The sequence below is a fragment of the Lathamus discolor genome, unplaced genomic scaffold (assembly GCF_037157495.1).
Source record: "Lathamus discolor isolate bLatDis1 unplaced genomic scaffold, bLatDis1.hap1 Scaffold_66, whole genome shotgun sequence".
Classification (NCBI taxonomy): domain Eukaryota; kingdom Metazoa; phylum Chordata; class Aves; order Psittaciformes; family Psittacidae; genus Lathamus; species Lathamus discolor.
Genome location: NW_027069383.1, coordinates 794287 through 816056, shown reverse-complemented (window position 1 = coordinate 816056; position 21770 = coordinate 794287).

Sequence of the window (21770 nt, the reverse complement as noted above, 5' to 3'; positions counted from 1 at the left end):
GAAATCTGGAGAGGGTTTTTTACAAGGGCCTGTAGGGACAGGACAAGGGGGATGGCTTTAACCTGCCAGAGGGAAGACTGAGATGAGATCTCAGGAAGAAGCTCTCCTCTGTAAGGGTGCTGAGGTGCTGGCACAGGGTGCCCAGAGAAGCTGTGGTTGCCCCCATCCCTGGCAGTGCTCAAGGCCAGGTTGGACACAGGGGCTTGGAGCAAGCTGCTCCAGGGGAAGGTGTCCCTGTCCGTGGCAGGGGTTGGAGCTGGATGAGCTTTAAGGTCCCTTCTGCCCCTGTGCATAAATATTTAGTGCCTCTACAACCAAAGTGTTCCAGGGAGGTCAGGTTTTGATAAAAGCTACTGGTGTGCTGAATGCACAGTGGGTTGGTGTGATTCTGAAAAGGGATCAGAGGTCAGCTGAAGCAGCGAGCCCTGGTGTCACAGAGAAGAGTGTGTGCTTCCTTCCTGTCACTGGTGGATTTCTTGGGAGAACCAATGCCAGCTGTTTCTGGAGTCCCCAGCTGTGCGGTTCCTAGCAGGGCACTGCAGGTACAGCTGAAAATTCCCTGCCTGTTTCCTTGGTACATGGTTGAGTTGCTTTGGAGAGAAACCTGACTCTACAGATCTAACACCAAAAGGAACTGTTCACCTTCCTGGGCAGTAGACACACACATCACTTGCTGTGTCACGTGCACTTGCCAGTTACTGAGGAATCTCTCCACGGGCTGGGAAAGGAAACAGCACAGGAGGGAATTCTTAGTTAACAGTTGTTCTTCCTGGTAAAACCTGTTGGGCTTTAGCATCTTGTTCCATATTTTCAATGGTAATTGGAATGTATTTTAGTTCTTAAAAATAACATTTCATTTTCTACTGCCCTTTGTTCTTAGAGAAACAGCAACAAGGGTCTCCCTCAGTCCATCCTTCTCACAAAGTGGTGTGGTCACCTCTTGTCTCTGTGCCTCCAAACAGAGTAGTGCTGAATTCCAGTTATAAATTGAGGGAAATGGTTGGTTGGTTTACTCAGTTGCAAACAGTTTATTAAATATGTTAAAGTCCCATGATCTATGCGAGGAGGTTTCTGCAATAACATAACTTGGCCAGCTGATTTCCATGCTCTAATGTAGAGCAGAATGTTTAACAGCAATCAGAATTGAATAGAAATGAGTAAAATTATGATAGGATGTAAATTTCTCCTTGGTTCCAGTTGCTGTTGGTGGCAGTCCAGACAGGGTATCCCACAGGGATGTTGTCATGGTCAGCATGTGGACGTGTTAGGGACAGGTTAATGGCTGGAGTCGATGTTCTCAAGGGTCTTTTCAAAAGAAATGTTTCTGTGGTTGTAAGGAAAGTTGATTTTTAGCCTTACCTCTGTCTCTCATCAGAGAAATGACACTGCAGGAAGGCAGTGTGTCTGCCAGCTGAGGGAGGGAACATCAGTGCTTGCTGCAGGCTGTTTCACTTTTGGGTTGTTTTTTCCTCCCCTGTCTCAGGAGACTGATCCCCCTGGGATTGCATCTTTGCTGCCTCTCGTCACCCTGTCACTGGCGTTTGGGGCCCTGGTTGGTGGGACCCACAAGGCGTGTTATGAAAATTCTCTTCCCCCTAGCTACTAGATCAACCAGTCTGTAAAGTTTTAATAGGTCTTTTATTTATATATGTGTCTCTATATATTTAGATGTACCCTGTAATGTGATGAGGTAGTGGATTTTTCCTGGAAGCTTCAGCCCAGCCCCGGAACTAGGACTTTTCCTGAGGGTATCTTAGAGCTGTCTGTGAAGGAGAAGGGGTATTGCAGCACAGCAGAAATAATGGCAGAATCCCAGCCCCTCCAGCATGTCTTTGAAACCCTCCCACTGTCCCGCACACCATTCGTCAGTGTCTCTTGCAGGACTGGCTCCAGGGACATGTGCATCAATAGACAAGAGCAGGACTGCAGCAGAAGTAGCATGAGCGCCTGGCAGTTTGACTAGGACTAGTAATTGGTAGTGAGGGTGCTAGTGCTTGGTCCAAGTGTGTGGTACGTGACTGTTTGAAGGGTGTGAGACCCCTGTGTAAAACCACATTTGGGGTTCCCCAGTGTGTCTGGGACACCCTTGTAACTCTCTGCGTTGCATCCCAGCCTCTGGGCGCAGTGGGCATGGGCCACTTGCGGATTGTGGTGGCAGTTTGTCAAGGCAGATGGGACAGCTCTGACTGCCTGAACCAGCATCTCTGCAGAATCTGTGCCCCAGTGATCTGCAGTGCAGGCTGGGGGTGAGTTCACCTGCAGATAGTGTGCTATCAGAGCAATAGGCTCTCCATAGCTATGCTGTGCTGTGCTGTGCTGTGCCATGCTGTGCTGTGCTATCCTATGGTGTACTGTGCTATTCCATTTTGATCCCTGCACTGATCAAAATAATGATGAGCCTGTTATTTGCCTGAAATGTCAGATGTTTTTTCAGATCCATAATAATTTTTAAGGACACACAATGGTTCCAAGTGGAAACAGGATTTAATTTTATTTATTTCATTTCATATTAAGAAAATATGACTCATGTTGAGGGTAGTGAGACAGTGACAGACTTTTGCCCAGAGAAGCTGTGGCTGCCCCATCTGCGGCAGTGCTCAAGGCCAGGCTGGACACAAGCGCTTGGAGCAAACTGCTCTAGTGGAAGGTGTCCCTGCCCGTGGTAGGGGCTGGAGCAGGATGAGCTTTGAGGTCCCTTCCAGCCCAGCCCAGTCTGCGATTCCAGGATTCTCTGCTGTGTGAATGTCGGTCACTCCCCACTTCTTGTAGGTGGCTGTGACGCCCTGTTCCATTGCCCAGGTTGAGCTGTGACCCCTCGCATGCTCCACCTCTGGATCAAAGGCACTGAGGAAGAGCAGCCCGTGAGGGACCTCCCTGAGCCGGCTGGGCAGAGGCTGGTCCCCCCGCAGAGACTGCCGGAGCACCCCTGGGTGCCCAGTGGCCATGGGCATGATGCTGCCGCCATCACAAAGCCATGGTGGTCGCTGTGGATTTGCCCATTGTGACGGGGCCCCGCGGTAAGCGTGGGCTATTTAAGGAGTGAGAGCCCTGCAGTAACCAGTGCAGGGGAGACCCCTTCCCTCGGGAGGCTGCATCTCCCGTGGCTGCCCTGCGCATCCCGGTACATGTTCTTTGACTTTGCAATTCTGTTTTCACGTTGGCTTGAAACACATTGTGGGTGTGTGCTGTGAAGCTGTCAGGAGGTGTGCTGGTGCCATCCCAGCTGTAGGAGCAGGGGATGGGTGAGGAGGAGGCACTGGGCTTGTTCACGTGCTTGGAGCTCACCTCTGCGTGCAGAGGTGCTGGGGGCAAAGCAGGAGCCTTGTGTGTGCAGGAGCTGCTGGTGCCAGAGGTGCTGAGAAGGTGGCAGGGCAGGAGAACTTGTACCTCCCTGTCAGAGCCTGGGGGAGTGCAAGGGTCACCCCAGCTCCCAGGAACCCCCCCTTACTTTCATCCCCCCCCGGGCAGAGGGATGATCTCATCGCCAGCATCCTCACAGGTAAGGTTTAGGGAGAACCCCCCAGCTGCACACCCAAAACCTGTCAGGTCCCCCAGATCTCCAGTACTCCCCTCCCCAGTCATCTCTGGGGTGGTCTCTGGTGGCTGTAGCCCCTTTTTGAGGGCTCCATTGGTCCCCCAAATTACTCTGCCCCCTGTAGAGATTGGGCACATTCCCATGAACCTCCAAATCCCCCCAAACCTCCAGTTCCCTTCTGAACCCCAAATCCCCCCCATTTATTGCCATGGGCCAACAGGGGCACTGAAGAGTCGGGGTACCCTGGGACAAGTGTAACCCCTGGTTTTAGGACACGGGGTGTTCCCCAAATGCCTGCACCACCCTGGAGAGCTTTGGGGATCCCACCCAATGCCCAAATCCCCTCTGAGCCCCCAAACTCTTCTCCTCCACACATCTCCACCCTGAGGGAACCTTGCTCACCCAAGAGCGACTCAGGGTGCCCTGGGACCCAGGTACCCCCTGTTTTCGGCACGTTGGGGGTCCCCCAATATAATGTTCAGTTCCGTGGTGGCCCGTTCCTAAAGGGAAAGGATGGTCTTGGTTATGTGGAGAAAATGCTTCTAAGACTCTACCCCCCAACTGGAAGGGGGCATGCACCTTAGGTGCTCAGACACCCAATCTTACTATTATTGACATGTATCCTTCTGGGACCTGGACTAGAAGTTTTGCTAAACGGATTAAGCGAGGGTTTAACCCTATTGCTGAATGAAACACCGCATTTCATAGTTTTGTAAGATGGCTAATTCCATCTTTGGGAGTAAGTGAATTAAAGAAGGCAATCGTAAATACCTCAGCAACCACAGAGGAAATTGAAAATAAAACCACAGATGTAATCCAAGCAGAAGAAAAAGAGATAACTAGCCTATCTAAAGTGATATTACAAAAATAAATGGCTTTAGACATGTTACTGGCTTCACAAGGAGGGGTTTGTTCCATAATCAATGAAAGTTGCTGTTCCTATATAGATCAAATTAGAACTTATTGTTTCAATGCACACATTAGTGTTTCAATGCAGAACTTACCGTTTCAAAGCAGAACTTAGCGTTCCAATGCAGAACTTAGCGTTCCAATGCAGAACTTAGCGGTTCAATGCAGACCTTAGTGTTTCAATGTAGAACTTTATAGTTCCAATGCACAACTTTTGAGTTTCAAATCAGAAGTAAGCATTTCAATGCCGAACTTCGCCTTTCAATGTAGTACTTACCGTTTCAGTGCAGAACTTAGTGTTTCAAATTAGAACTTATTGTTTCAATGCAGACATTAGCGTTTCAATGCAGACATTAGCGTTTCAATGCAGACATTAGCGTTTCAATGCAGACATTAGCTTTTCAATGCAGAACTTAGTATTTCAAAGGAGAACTTGTTTCAATGCAGAACTTAATGTTTCAATGTAGAACTTTAGCGTTTCAACACACAACTTTGAGTTTCAATGCAGAACTTAGCATTTCAATGCCGAATGTACCATTTCAAAGCAGAACTTAGTGTTTCAATGCCGAGCTTAGCCTTTCAATGCAGAACTTAGCATTTCAAGTGAGAACTTACTGTTTCAATGCAGAACTTAGCGTTCCAATGGATACCTTAGGGTTTCAATGCATACCTTAGACTTTCAATGCAGACCTTTACCGTTTCAAAGCAGAAAGTAGAGTTTCAATGCAGAATTTACCATTTCTATGCAGAACTTAGCATTTCAAATTAGAACTTACTGTTTCAATGCAGACCTTAGCGTTTCAATGTAGAACTTTAGCGTTTCAAAGCACAACTTTGAGTTTCAATGCAGAGTGCACCGTTTCAAAGCAGAACTTAGTGTTTCAATTCAGAGCTTAGAGTTTCAACGCAGAGCTCAGTGTTTCAAGTGAGAACTTTGCTTTTCAATGCAGAACTTAGCGTTTCAAAGGAAAAGTTATTGTTGCAATGCAGACTTTAGCGTTTCAATGTAGATCTTTACCGTTTCAAAGCAGAACGCAGCGTTTCAATGCAGAACTCAGCCTTTCAATGCAGAAATTAGCGTTCCAATGCAGAATGTACCGTTTCAAAGCAGAACTTAGTGCTTTAATGCAGCACATTGTGTTTCAATGCAGAGCTTAGATTTTCAAGTGAGAACTGTTTAATGCAGAACTTACTTTTTCAATGCAAAACTTAGAGTTTCAATGCAGAACTTAGCGTTTGAATGAGAACTTATTGTTTCAATGCAGACGTTAGCGTTTCAGTGCAGAGCTTAGCCTTTGAATGCAGAACTTAGCGTTTCAATGAGAACTTATTTTTTCAATGCAGATATTAGCGTTTCGATGAAGAACTTAGCGTTTCAAAGGAGAACTTATTCTTTCAATGCAGACTTTAGCATTTCAATGCAGAAATTTATTGTTTCAACGCAGAAGTTTGAGTTTCAAAGAAGAACTAAGCATTTCAATGCAGAACTTAGCGTTTCAAAGGAGAACTTATTCTTTCAAATCAGTCCTCAGTGTTTCAATGAAGGACTTTAGGGCTTCAATGCACAACTTCGAGTTTCAATGCAGAACTTCGCGTTTCAATGCAGAACTTAGCGTTTCAATGCAGAACCTATGCTTACAATGCAGAACTTAGCGTTTCAATGCAGATCTTAGCGTTTCAATGAAGAACTTATTCTTTCAATTCTGACCTTAGCGTTTCAATGTAGAACCTAGCGTTTCAATGCACAACTTTGAGTTTCAGTGCAGAGCTTAGCCTTTCATCGCAGATCTTTATCGTTTCAATGCAGAATGTAGCGTTTCAAAGCAGAACTTATTTTTTCAATGCAGACATTAGCTTTTCAATGTAAAACTTTAGAGTTTCAATGCACTTCAGTTTTCAACGCAGAACGTAGCGTTTCAATGCAAAATGTACCGGTTCAAAGCAGAACTTGTTGTTTCAATGCAGAACTTAGCGTTTCAATGCTGAGCTTACCGTTTCAAGCGAGAACATGCCATTTCAAAGCGGAATTGACATTTTCAATGGATACCTTAGCTTTTCCATGCATACCTTAGCTTTACAATGCAGATCTTCACCGTTTCAAAGCAGAACTTAGCGTTTCAATGCAGACCTTAGCTTTTCAATGCAGAGCTCACCGTTTCATGCAGAACGTAGTATTTCATTGCAGAGCTTAGTGTTTCAATGCAGAACATAGCATTTCAATGCAGAACTTAGCATTTCAATGCAGAACTTAGCATTTCAATACAGAATCTACCGTTTCAAAGCAGAACTTTGCATTTCAATGCAGAACTTACTGTTTCACTGCAGAACTTTGCGTTTCAAACGAGAACTTGGCATTTCAATGCATACCTTAGCGTTTCAATGCGGATCTTTACCGTTTCAAAGCAGAACATAGCGTTTCAATGCAGAGCTTAGCGTTTCAAGTGAGAAATTCCCGTTTCAATGCAGAACTTAGCATTTCATTGCAGAGCTTAGCGTTTCAATGCAGAACATACAGATTCAATGCAGAACTTAACGTTTCAATGAAGAACTTAGCGTTTCATTGCAGAGCTTATGTTTCAATGCAGAACATACAGTTTCAATGCAGAATTTAGCGTTTCATTGCAGAACTTACCATTTCAATGCAGAACTTAGCGTTTCAACGCAGACCTTAGCTTTTCAATGCAGAACTCACCGTTTCAATGGAGAACTTAGTATTTGACTGCAGAGCTTAGCGTTTCAATGAAGAACTTATTCTTTCAATTCTGACCTTAGCGTTTCAATGTAGAACCTAGCGTTTCAATGCACAACTTTGAGTTTCAAGGCAGAGCTTAGCCTTTCATCGCAGATCTTTATCGTTTCAATGCAGAATGTAGCGTTTCAATGAAGAACTTATTCTTTCAATTCTGACCTTAGCGTTTCAATGTAGAACTTTAGAGTTTCAATGCACTTTAGGTTTCAATGCAGAACGTAGCGTTTCAATGCAAAATGTACCGTTTCAAAGCAGAACTTGTTGTTTCAACGCATATCTTAGCATTTCAATGCTGAGCTTACCGTTTCAAGTGAGAACATACCATTTCAAAGCGGAATTGACATTTACAATTCATACCATAGCGTTTCCATGCATACCTTAGCTTTTCAATGCAGATCTTCACTGTTTCAAAGCAGAACTTAGCGTTTCAAAGCGGACCTTAGCTTTTCAATGCAGAACTCACCGTTTCAATGCAGAACTTGGCATTTCAATGCATACCTTAGCCTTTCAATGAGGATCTTTACCGTTTCATAGCAGAACGTAATGTTTCAATGCAGAACTTAGCGTTTCAAAGGAGAACTTATTCTTTCAAATCAGTCCGCAGTGTTTCAATGTAGGACTTTAGGGCTTCAATGCACAACTTCGAGTTTCAATGCAGAACTTCGCATTTCAATGCAGAACTTAGCGTTTCAATGCAGAACCTACGCTTTCAATGCAGAACTTAGCGTTTCAATGCAGAACCTACGCTTTCAATGCAGAACTTAGCGTTTCAATGCAGATCTTAGCGTTTCAATGAAGAACTTATTCTTTCAATTCTGACCTTAGCGTTTCAATGTAGAACCTAGCGTTTCAATGCACAACTTTGAGTTGCAATGCAGAGCTTAGCCTTTCATCGCAGATCTTTATCGTTTCAATGCTGAATGTGTCGTTTCAATGAAGAACTTATTCTTTCAATTCTGACCTTAGCGTTTCAATGTAGAACTTTAGAGTTTCAATGCACTTCAGGTTTCAATGCAGAACGTAGCGTTTCAATGCAAAATGTACCGTTTCAAAGCAGAACTTGTTGTTTCAACGCATATCTTAGCGTTTCAATGCTGAGCTTACCGTTTCAAGTGAGAACATACCATTTCAAAGCGGAATTGACATTTTCAATTCATACCTTAGCTTTTCCATGCGTACCTTAGCTTTTCAATGCAGATCTTCACTGTTTCAAAGCAGAACTTAGCATTTCAATGCAGACCTTAGCTTTTCAATGCAGACCTCACCGTTTCAATGCAGAACTTAGTATTTCATTGCAGAGATAGCGTTTCAATGCAGAACTTAGCGTTTCAATGCAGAATTTATTGTTTCAATGCAGTACGTAGCGTTCCATTGCAGAACTTAGCATTTCAATGCAGAACTTACTGTTTCACTGCAGAACTTTGCTTTTCAATGCAGAACTTTCCGTTTCAAGTGAGAACTTGGCATTTCAATGCATACCTTAGCCTTTCAATGCGGATCTTTACCGTTTCAAAGCAGAACGTAGCGTTTCAATGCAGAGCTTAGCGTTTCAACTGAAAAATCCCATTTCAATGCAGAACTTGGCGTTTCATTGAAGAGCTTAGCGTTTCAATGCAGAACATACAGTTTCAATGCTGAACTTAGCGTTTCATTGCAGAACTTAGCGTTTCAATAAAGAACTTAGCGTTTCATTGCAGAGCTTATGTTTCCATGCAGAACATACAGTTTCAATGCAGAATTTAGCGTTTCATTGCAGAACTTAGCGTTTCAATGAAGAACTTAGCGTATCATTACAGAGCTTATGTTTCAATGCAGAACATACAGTTTCAATGCAGAATTTAGCGTTTGAATGCAGAACTTAGCGTTTCAAAGGAGAACTTATTCTTTCAATTCAGTCCTTAGCGTTTCAATGTAGAAATTTAGCCCTTCAATGCACAACTTTGAGTTTCCATGCAGACCTTAGCATTTAAAAGCAGATCTTTACCATTTCAAAGCAGAATGCAGCGTTTCAATGCAGAACTTAGTGTTTCAAATTAGAACTTATTCTTTCAATTCTGAACTTTGCGTTTCAATGCAGACCTTAGCTTTTCAATGCAGAACTCACCATTTCAATGCAGAACTTAGTATTTCATTGCAGAGCTTAGCGTTTCAATGCAAAACTTAGCGTTTCAATGCAGAATTTAGTGTTTCAATGCAGTACGTAGCGTTCCATTGCAGAACTTAGCATTTCAATGCAGAACTTACTGTTTCACTGCAGAACTTTGCTTTTCAATGCAGAACTTTCCGTTTCAGGTGAGAACATGGCATTTCAATGCATACCTTAGCCTTTCAAGGCGGATCTTTACCGTTTCAAAGCAGAACGTAGCGTTTCAATGCAGAGCTTAGCGTTTCAAGTGAGAAATTCCCGTTTCAATGCAGAACTTGGCGTTTCATTGAAGAGCTTAGCGTTTCAATGCAGAACATACAGATTCAATGCAGAACTTACCGTTTCAATGAAGAACTTAGCGTTTCATTGCAGAGCTTATGTTTCCATGCAGAACATACAGTTTCAATGCAGAATTTTGCGTTTCAATGCAGAACTTAGCGTTTCAAAGGAGAACTTATTCTTTCAATTCAGTCCTTAGCGTTTCAATGTAGAAATTTAGCCCTTCAATGCACAACTTTGAGTTTCCATGCAGACCTTAGCATTTCAAAGCAGATCTTTACCGTTTCATAGCAGAAAAGCGTTTCAATGCAGAACTTAGTATTTCAAATTAGAACTTATTCTTTCAATTCTGACCTCAGTGTTTCAATGCAGAACTTAGCCTTTCTATGCTGATCTTTACCGTTTCAAAGCAGAACGTAGCATTTCAAATTAGAAGTTATTTTTTCAATGCAGACATTATCGTTTCAATGTAGAACTTTAGAGTTTCAATGCACCTTCGGTTTCAAAGCAGAATGTCGTGTTTCAATGCACAATGTACCCTTTCAAAGCAGAACCTGTTGTTTCAATGCAGATCTTAGCGTTTCAATGCTGAGCTTACCGTTTCAAGTGAGAACATAACATTTCAAAGCGGAATTGACTTTTTCAATTAATACCTTATCTTTTCCATGCATACCTTAGCTTTTCAATGCAGATCTTCACTGTTTCAAAGCAGAACTTAGCGTTTCAATGCAGACCTTAGCGTTTCAATGCAGAACTTCGCGTTTCAATGCAGAACTTAGTATTTCATTGCAGAGCTTAGCGTTCCATTGCAGAATTTAGCATTTCAATGCAGAACTTACTGTTTCACTGCAGAAATATGCTTTTCAATGCAGAACTCTCCGTTTCAAGAGAGAACTTGGCATTTCAAGGCATACCTTAGCCTTTCAATGCGTATCTTTACCGTTTCAAAGCAGAACGTAGCGTTTCAATGCAGAGCTTAGCGTTTCAACTGAGAAATTCTCGTTTCAATGCAGAACTTAGTGTTTCATTGAAGAGCTTAGCGTTTCAATGCAGAACATACAGTTTCAATGCTGAACTTAGCGTTTCATTGCAGAACTTAGCGTTTCAATGAAGAACTTAGCGTTTCATTGCAGAGCTTATGATTCAATGCAGAACATACAGTTTCAATGAAGAATTTAGCGTTTCATTTCAGAACTTAGCGTTTCAATGCAGAACTTTGCGTTTCAATGCAGAACTTAGCGTTTCAAAGGAGAACTTATTCTTTCAATTTAGTCCTTAGCGTTTCAATGTAGAAATTTAGCCCTTCAATGCACAACTTTGAGTTTCCATGCAGACCTTAGCATTTCAAAGCAGATCTTTACCGTTTCATAGCAGAAAAGCGTTTCAATGCAGAACTTAGTGTTTCAAATTAGAACTTATTCTTTCAATTCTGACCTTAGTGTTTCAATGCAGAACATAGCCTTTCATTGCAGATCTTTACCGTTTCAAAGCAGAACGTAGCATTTCAAATTAGAAGTTATTTTTTCAATGCAGACATTATCGTTTCAATGTAGAACTTTAGAGTTTCAATGCACCTTCGGTTTCAAAGCAGAATGTCGTGTTTCAATGCACAATGTACCCTTTCAAAGCAGAACCTGTTGTTTCAATGCAGATCTTAGCGTTTCAATGCTGAGCTTACCGTTTCAAGTGAGAACATAACATTTCAAAGCGGAATTGACTTTTTCAATTAATACCTTATCTTTTCCATGCATACCTTAGCTTTTCAATGCAGATCTTCACTGTTTCAAAGCAGAACTTAGCGTTTCAATGCAGACCTTAGCGTTTCAATGCAGAACTTCGCGTTTCAATGCAGAACTTAGTATTTCATTGCAGAGCTTAGCGTTCCATTGCAGAATTTAGCATTTCAATGCAGAACTTACTGTTTCACTGCAGAAATATGCTTTTCAATGCAGAACTCTCCGTTTCAAGAGAGAACTTGGCATTTCAAGGCATACCTTAGCCTTTCAATGCGTATCTTTACCGTTTCAAAGCAGAACGTAGCGTTTCAATGCAGAGCTTAGCGTTTCAACTGAGAAATTCTCGTTTCAATGCAGAACTTAGTGTTTCATTGAAGAGCTTAGCGTTTCAATGCAGAACATACAGTTTCAATGCTGAACTTAGCGTTTCATTGCAGAACTTAGCGTTTCAATGAAGAACTTAGCGTTTCATTGCAGAGCTTATGATTCAATGCAGAACATACAGTTTCAATGAAGAATTTAGCGTTTCATTTCAGAACTTAGCGTTTCAATGCAGAACTTTGCGTTTCAATGCAGAACTTAGCGTTTCAAAGGAGAACTTATTCTTTCAATTTAGTCCTTAGCGTTTCAATGTAGAAATTTAGCCCTTCAATGCACAACTTTGAGTTTCCATGCAGACCTTAGCATTTCAAAGCAGATCTTTACCGTTTCATAGCAGAAAAGCGTTTCAATGCAGAACTTAGTGTTTCAAATTAGAACTTATTCTTTCAATTCTGACCTTAGTGTTTCAATGCAGAACATAGCCTTTCATCGCAGATCTTTACCGTTTCAAAGCAGAACGTAGCATTTCAAATTAGAAGTTGTTTTTTCAATGCAGACATTATCGTTTCAATGTAGAACTTTAGAGTTTCAATGCACCTTCGGTTCCAAAGCAGAATGTAGTGTTTCTTAGCGTTTCAATGCTGAGCTTACCTTTTCAAGTGAGAACATACCATTTCAAAACGAAATTGACATTTTCAATTCATACCTTAGCTTTTCCATGCGTACCTTAGCTTTTCAATGCAGATCTTCACTGTTTCAAAGCAGAACTTAGCGTTTCAATGCAGACCTTAGCTTTTCAATCCAGACCTCACCGTTTCAATGCAGAACTTAGTATTTCATTGCAGAGCTTAGCGTTTCAATGCAGAACTTAGCGTTTCAATGCAGAATTTAGTGTTTCAATGCAGTACGTAGCGTTCCATTGCAGAACTTAGCATTTCAATGCAGAACTTACTGTTTCACTGCAGAACTTTGCTTTTCAAAGCAGAACTTTGCATTTCAATGCAGAACTTACTGTTTCACTGCAGAACTTTGCGTTTCAATGCAGAACTTTGCGTTTCAATGCAGAACATGGCATTTCAATGCATATCTTAGCCTTTCAATGAGGATCTTTACCATTTAAATAGCAGAACGTAATGTTTCAATGCAGAAATTAGCGTTTCAAAGGAGAACTTATTCTTTCAAATCAGTCCTCAGTGTTTCAATGTAGGACTTTAGGGCTTCAATGCACAACTTCGAGTTTCAATGCAGAACTTCGCGTTTCAATGCAGAACTTAGTGTTTCAATGCAGAACCTACGCTTTCAATTCAGAACTTAACGTTTCAATGCAGATCTCAGCGTTTCAATGAAGAACTTATTCTTTCAATTCTGACCTTAGCGTTTCAATGTAGAACCTAGCGTTTCAATGCACAACTTTGAGTTTCAAGGCAGAGCTTAGCCTTTCATCGCAGATCTTTATCGTTTCAATGCAGAATGTAGCGTTTCAATGAAGAACTTATTCTTTCAATTCTGACCTTAGCGTTTCAATGTAGAACTTTAGAGTTTCAAAGCACTTCAGGTTTCAATGCAGAACGTAGCGTTTCAATACAAAATGTACCGTTTCAAAGCAGAACTTGTTGTTTCAACGCATATCTTAGCGTTTCAAAGCTGAGCTTACCATTTCAAGTGAGAACATGCTATTTCAATGCAGAACTGACCTTTTCAATGGATACCTTAGCGGTTCCATGCATACCTTAGCTTTTCAATGCAGATCTTCACCATGTCAAAGCAGAACTTAGCGTTTCAATGCAGAACTTAGCATTCCAATGCAGAACTTTGCGTTTCACTGGAGAACTTAGCATTTCATTGCCGAGCTTAGAGTTTCAATGCAGAAATTAGCGTTTCAATGCAGAATTTAGCATTTCAATACAGAATCTACCGTTTCAAAGCAGAACTTTGTGTTTCAATGCAGAACTCAGTGTTTCACTGCAGAACTTTGTGTTTCAATGCAGAACTTTCCGTTTCCATGCAGAACTTGTCATTTCAAGGCATACATTAGCCTTTCAATGAGGATCTTTACCGTTTCATAGCAGAACGTAATGTTTCAATGCAGAAATTAGCGTTTCAAAGGAGAACTTATTCTTTCAAATCAGTCCTCAGTGTTTCAATGTAGGACTTTAGGGCTTCAATGCACAACTTCGAGTTTCAATGCAGAACTTCGCGTTTCAATGCAGAACTTAGTGTTTCAATGCAGAACCTACGCTTTCAATGCAGAACTTAACGTTTCAATGCAGATCTCAGCGTTTCAATGAAGAACTTATTCTTTCAATTCTGACCTTAGCGTTTCAATGTAGAACCTAGCGTTTCAATGCACAACTTTGAGTTTCAATGCAGAGCTTAGCCTTTCATCGCAGATCTTTATCGTTTCAATGCAGAATGTAGCGTTTCAATGAAGAACTTATTCTTTCAATTCTGACCTTAGCGTTTCAATGTAGAACTTTAGAGTTTCAAAGCACTTCAGGTTTCAATGCAGAACGTAGCGTTTCAATACAAAATGTACCGTTTCAAAGCAGAACTTGTTGTTTCAATGCATATCTTAGCGTTTCAATGCTGAGCTTACCATTTCAAGTGAGAACATGCTATTTCAAAGCAGAACTGACCTTTTCAATGGATACCTTAGCGGTTCCATGCATACCTTAGCTTTTCAATGCAGATCTTCACCATTTCAAAGCAGAACTTAGCGTTTAAAAGCAGAACTTAGCGTTCCAATGCAGAACTTTGCGTTTCACTGCAGAACTTAGCATTTCATTGCCGAGCTTAGAGTTTCAATGCAGAAATTAGCGTTTCAATGCAGAATTTAGCATTTCAATACAGAATCTACCGTTTCAAAGCAGAACTTTGTGTTTCAATGCAGAACTCAGTGTTTCACTGCAGAACTTTGTGTTTCAATGCAGAACTTTCCGTTTCCATGCAGAACTTGTCATTTCAAGGCATACATTAGCCTTTCAATGAGGATCTTTACCGTTTCATAGCAGAACGTAGTGTTACAATGCAGAACTTAGCGTTTCAAAGGAGAACTTATTCTTTCAAATCAGTCCTCAGTGTTTCAATGAAGGACTTTAGGGCTTCAATGCACAACTTCGAGTTTCAATGCAGAACTTCGCGTTTCAATGCAGAACTTAGCGTTTCAATGCAGAACCTACGCTTTCAATGCAGAACTTAGCATTTCAATTAAGATCTTAGCGTTTCAATTAAGAACTTATTCTTTCAATTCTGACCTTAGTGTTTCAATGTAGAACCTAGCGTTTCAATGCACAACTTTGAGTTTCAATGCAGAGCTTAGCCTTTCATCGCCGATCTTTATCGTTTCAATGCAGAATGTAGCGTTTCAAAGCAGAACTTATTTTTTCAATGCAGATATTAACGTTTCAATGTAGAATTTAGAGTTTCAATGCACTTCAGGTTTCAATGCAGAACGTAGCGTTTCCATGCAGACCTTAGCGTTTCAAGTGAGAAATTCCCGTTTCAATGCAGAACTTAGCGTTTCATTGCAGAGCTTAGTGTTTCAATGCAGAACATACAATTTCAATGCAGAACTTAGCGTTTCATTGCAGAACTTAGCGTTTCAATGAAGAACTTAGCGTTTCATTGCAGAACTTAGTGTTTCAATGCAGAACTTTGCGTTTCAAAGGAGAACTTATTCTTTCAGTTCAGTCCTTAGCATTTCAATGTAGAAAATTAACCCTTGAATTCACAACTTTGAGTTTCCATGCAGACCTTAGCATTTCTAAGCAGATCTTTACCATTTCAAAGCAGAATGTAGTGTTTCAAATTAGAACTTATTCTTTCAATTCTGACCTTAGTGTTTCAATGCTGACCTTAGCCTTTCTAGGCAGATCTTTACAGTTTCAATGCAGAACGTAGCATTTCAAATTAGAAGTTATTTTTTCAATGCAGACATTATCGTTTCAATGTAGAACTTTAGAGTTTCAATGCACCTTAGGTTCCAAAGCAGAATGTAGTGTTTCAATGCAGAATGTACCGTTTCAAAGCAGAACCTGTTGTTTCAATGCAGATCTTAGCGTTTCAATGCTGAGCTTACCATTTCAAGTGAGAACATACTATTTCAATGCAGAACTGACCTTTTCAATGGATACCTTAGCGTTTCCATGCATACCTTAGCTTTTCAATGCAGATCTTCACCATTTCAAAGCAGAACTTAGCGTTTCAATGCAGAACTTACCCTTTCAATGCAGAACTTACCGTTTCACTGCAGAACTTAGCATTTCATTGCCGAGCTTAGAGTTTCAATGCAGAAATTAGCGTTTCAATGGAGAATTTAGCATTTCAATACAGAATCTACCGTTTCAAAGCAGAAGTTTGCGTTTCAATGCAGAACTCAGCGTTTCACTGCAGAACTTTGCGTTTCAATGCAGAACTTTCTGTTTCAATGCCGAACTTGGCATTTCAATGCATACCTTAGCCTTTCAATGAGGATCTTTACCGTTTCATAGCAGAACGTAGTGTTTCAATGCAGAACTTAGCGTTTCAAAGGAGAGCTTATTCTTTCAAATCAGTCCTCAGTGTTTCAATGTAGGACTTTAGGGCTTCAATGCACAACTCTGAGTTTCAATGCAGAACTTCGCGTTTCAATGCACAACTTTGCATTTCAATGCAGAACCTACGCTTTCAACGCAGAACACAATGTGCTTCAAATCAACAGTGGAACAGGATTGCAAAGTCAAAGAACACGCACCTGGATGAGCAGGGCAGCCATGCGAGACGCAGCCTCCCGAGGAAGGGGTCTCCCCTGCACTGGTTACTGCAGGGCTCTCGCTCCTTAAATAGCCCACGCTCACCATGGGGGCCCCGTCACAATGGGCAAATCCACAGCAACCGCCACGGCTTTGTCATGGGAGCAGCATCGTGCCCATGGCCACTGGGCACCCAGGGGTGCTCCGGGAGTCGCCGCGTGGGGAACCAGCCTCTGACCCTGCTGCCAGAGCCGCAGGCAGTCTCAGTGGCAGACAAACCTCCAGGACTCGCAGCAGCCGCGCTGTGCTCCCCTGCACCTCGCACTCTCACAGCATCCATCATCCCGCAACCCCACAATAAAGGGATGGCTCCATTCCATCAAGTGCTTCCTTCTATTGCAGTCCGCATGGAAAACAAACCAGATTCCTGCGCTCCCTGCACTGTGCACTATTAACTGTGAGCACAAATCCCACCCACTCAACACGCGGTTCCACGACCAGACCCGACAGCGCAGACCGCCGGGGCCACCCCCCTGTGCCCCAGCCGCAGACAAGACACCCATGGGGAAAAGCAACCCTCAGCTGCAGACTGAGAATCTGCCCGTGGCAGGGAAACGGCAGCGACCACAACTACGGCCACAGGGAGCTGGGGAGCAGGAGCCGCTCCGCACCCCCGCCAGGCTGCTGACGGGAGCGCTACGGACCCGGGGAGGGCACGGGACACACACGGAGGGAAGGACCCACACGGAAAACCTGGCAATCAGCACCTGAAGGAGCAAGGCGCAGGTCGGAAACCCGCAGGGATTATAGAGAGAGAAATAACTCAGCCACCAGCCAGAGCTCTTCAAAAAAAAACAGGAACAAAGTCATGAAAAGAAGTGAAAAACCAAACCTGGAGCAACAACAGAAGAGGTAAAATCTTCTATCACTAAAATCACTCTTAAGAGCTGCACAGCAAACTTTGCTCCTGTAGAACTGTTGTGGTTTAAAAGGGACAGAGCATAAAACTAGAGAGGGGAAAGGAAACTGCTAAGCAGCAGTGATGCCCAATGCAATTGCTCAGTACCCACTGAGCCATACCCAGCCTGACCCAATGCCATCCCTTCAGGGTGACTCCCTGTAGTTTCTATACTGGACATGACGTGCTGTGGGATGGAATACCCCTTTGGCTAGTTTGGGTCAGGTGTCCTGTCTGCTTCCTCGTGGCTTCCTGTGCCCCTCCTCACTGCAGAGCATGAGAGACTGAAAAGTCCTTGATCAGGGTAAGTGCTACCGAGCAACAGCGAAACTGTCAGCGTGTTACCAGCGTTATTGCCAGAACAAAGCCAGAACACAGCACTGCACCAGCTACAGGGAAGGGAATCAATTCTATCCCAGCCAAAACACCACCCAGGGGGCTGGAAGCTCAAGCCCGAGGCCGGCAACAGCCCCACTGCCTGAGCAGGGGATGGGAGCTCAGCCCTGAGGCCAGCACCAGCCCCGCTGCCTGCCCAGGCAGCCTTGAAACCCTTCACACCAAAGAACTGCCCCAGTTCCCAAGGCAAACCAGGGCTGCAGCAGCCAGAGGAACTGTGGGTGCCTCTGGAACAGGGACTCCCAGGCAGAGGTTGGAAGCTCCCCACGAACCCTTGGACCATCGTGCAGGGTTGATGCACCCGGGTGCTGCTGGCGCTGCCAGTGCAGAAGGTCCCTCCTGTTGGGTGCTGCCCCGTGATGCTGCAGGTGCTGCTCTGCGAAGTTCTCTGTCGTCTCCCCACAGTGACTGCCGTGGGCACTCGCTGCATGCAATATAAGCGGCAGGAGCGGTGATGTCATAGTGCATGGCGGGTGATGTCACTCCCAGTGTGTCACAGCAGCCCCACTGCCTGCCCAGGCACCCAGATACCGAGACGGGAACCACCAGAGGAGCTGCTATTGCCTCTTAAACCAGTAGCTTGTGTTCCGTGGGGCAGCTGCCGTCTCCCGGTGCCTCTGCTGAAGGGTTCCGTGGGGTTCTGTGGGCTCGCACACCTGAACATGGGGTGTTCCACAATCAGCCACCCCTGTGGTCCCTGTGTCCCCATGGTCGTTGTGATGTCTCTGTCCCCATGGTTCCCATGTAACCCACCATGTCCTTATGGTCACCATGTCCCTGTGTCCCCAGCGTGTCCCTGTGGTCACTGTGTTGGAACCTTAAACAAACAATAATGTGTGTGCCTTTAGCATAGTAGAATAGGCCAAAGTGTTCTGACTAACGTGTAGAGAGAAAGGAGCGTTTGGCTGATGGGGGAAGGAACATCACGGGACTGATAAGAGCTAAGGAGACAGTAAATAAGAGCAAGGATGCCAGCCTTCAAGACAGCAGAGTGGCGCCCAGCGCGGAGCGAGACTGCAGCCGAGCAGAAGCAAGGACATAGCAACTGCTACCTGGGCACTAGGACCTTGCGAGCCTGCGCAAGCACTGAGCTCATTCGGTGAGCACAGTGAGGCAGCGCCGCGCTGCACTGCCATGGCTCCGAGAGCCCCGCAGAGCAGGGCTCGGGACAAGAAGGAGAAAAAGGCTTTTGGAATGTTCCTGCTGGCGCTGATCAGGCTGAAATGGAACCAACCGGGAAAGTTTGCTCCCCCCAAGCCATCCGTGCCTCTGGGATGCGAGGATTCTCTGACCCCCAACTTGGGGAGCAGTTCTGGGTCTGGGGTAACTTGGGCTTCACTTGGGGGTCACTTGGGGGCAGCTGTGCTCTGGGTCTTCATTTGGGTGTCTCTTAGGGGGCTGTTTTGTGTCTGGAGAGTCACTTGGGGGGCAGTTGTGCGTCTGGGAGGTGACTGGCGGGGCAGTTTTGAGTCTGGGGGTTCACTTGGGGGGCAGTTTTGTGTCTAGGAAGTTACTTGGGGGTCACTTGGGAGGCAGTTCTGGGTTTGGGGGCTCACTTGGGGGCCACCTGGAGTGCAATTGTGGGTCTGTGGAGTCAGTGGGGGATCACTTGTGGGGCAGTTGTGGGAATGAGGAGTCATTTGGTGGTCATTTGGGGAGCAGTTCTGCATCTGGGGATCACTTGAGGGTCACTTGGAGGGCGGTTGTGGGCCTCGGGTCACTTGTGGGGCAGTTGTGAGTGGGGAGTAACTGGGGGGGTCACTTGGGGGGCAGTTTTCGCTCTATGGAGAACACATTGGCAGATGTGGGGCTGGGGGTCACTTGAGGGCCACCTGGGGGGCAGATGTGGGGCTGGGCGTCACTTGGGTGGGTCAGTAATGGGTGAGGGGGTTTCACTTGTGGGCATTTGTGGGCAGTTGTGCTTCTGGGCAGGTCACTTCGGAGGCAGTTCTGGGACTGGGGGTGACTGGGGGGCAGTTTTAGGTGTGCGGTGTCATTTGGGTGGCAGTTCTGGCTCTATGGGTGTCACTTGGGGGGCAGATGTGGGGCATGGGGTCACTTGGGGGTGTAGTTATGGGTTTGGGGAGTTCATGTGGGGGCATTTAGGGGCAGTTGTGCTCCTGGGCAGGTCACTTTGGGGGCAGTTGTGGGTCTGTGGAGTCACTCGGGGGTCATTTGAGGGGACAGTTGTTGGTCTGGGGTGTCACTTGGGGTCACTGTGGGGCAGTTGTGGGTCTGGGAAGTCACTTAGGGGTCACTTGGGGGGCAGCTGGGGGGTTGTGGAGTCATTGGGAGTTGATTCGGAGAAAACTCCAGGAACAGACTCGCCAACAAAGCTGAAGTTGGCAAGCAGCTATTCTTTATTGCGGCGCCGGGAGACACACAGGGGATAGCTCCTCCTGATGGGTATCACCATATTGCTCCCCAGTAGGTGTTCTGCGAGTAGAACATCTGCGAGTCCCGGATACTCCCCATCCCCAGGTCCTGTTTCTCTATTCTGCTTTTCTTACACTTTTTGTACTAAGCTCCTAAGGACCTACAACTATGTCAACTGCCTCCCAGCACCGCAGTTACTTTCCATTACAAAGCCATCAAACTTCACATTACTTAGAACCGATTCCATTTGGTGCTTTCCTGCCTCCTTGTCTCAATGATGAGGCCGCTGCCCAGGAGCGCAGCCAGGGAGGTGCCCAGGGGCAGCCAGAAGCAGCAGAGATGGCACCTGGGTGTCTGCAGATGGCAGGAGGAGGACCTGGGTGATGGAGCTGCCATAGACATCTGCTGCCTGTGGGCATGGAGCCTGTTCAAAAAGGAAAGGGCAGGGAAAAATTAGGACAGGCTCCTCCGAGCAAATCCACTGCATTTCTCATAGAAATCCCCCCCGCTGAAATGCATTTCCTTTCTCTGGTTTGTGCTGGCTGAGTGTGCTGTGAGGAGCAGGACCTCTGCCCATGAGCTGCCCTGGAGTCAGCGTTGCTCTGAAGCAGTGCTTTGCCCAGCTCTCATGGTCAGAAGGGACGTCAGATGAAATCTGACTTGATTGTAAAGTTCAGTACTGGCACTCATGACTCGATGGAGTCTGGGCAGCACAAGACAGCCTCAGCATGGCCTCAGAATCATTTTGACTGTGTTATTTATTTACTGGCATAACACTGCTGAGGGATTTTATTTGGGGTGCAAACCATTCTTTGTATGACCGAAAACCTGAAGAGTATCGAGGCAGGGAGTCCTCAGCTCTATGTAGCTCAGGGCAGAGCCAGGAGAGCTGCAGTGTCCATCGGTCCTTCCCCATGTGCCCTGTGCTTACCCTTGCGCTTGATATGAATGACCCCTTTTGAAGATTGAAGAATGTGGCACGAGCATGCATAAAGCCTCTCAGACTTTGAGGAGTGTGACCTTTTGTCTTTTGTGCATGATCTTCTGGTTGGCTATTGATATGTTTTGCTATTCAGGGATGATGACTTTAAATACATTTGATCAAAGAAAGAAATTAAAATTCAGTTACCTCGTCAGGGTCAGTGCACCTCTGCTGAAGACTCTCTAATATTGCTAGCATTCCTGTGAGGTTAAGCTGTAGTTTTGTTTTACTGTGTTTTGGCTGTGGTACCTAGCTCTGGAACTGGGCCAGCCTACGCTGATTACTGCCTTTTTCTCATCTGTCTAGGTTTCACCCTTCAGCAGGGAGTAGAGATGCTCATTCAGAAAAGCTTATCCAATAGGTGCCAGCATAATTAATAAATATTTTCTTCTTTTCACTAAGAATTGGAATCATGCATTCATGCCTTAAAAAGCACCAATGTTCCATCCCTCACCTAGGAGACACACTGCCTTCCTGCACTGTCATTTCTCAGCTGAGAGACAGGGTTTGATCTAAAAATCAAGATTTTGTAGAATCATGATGTCCTCGAAAGGAGGATTGAAAGGGGACTCTCAGGCTTTCCCAGAGCACACAGAGCATTTATGTTGGAAAAGACCCTTAAGATCGAGTCCAAGCGTTAACCAAACACTCTC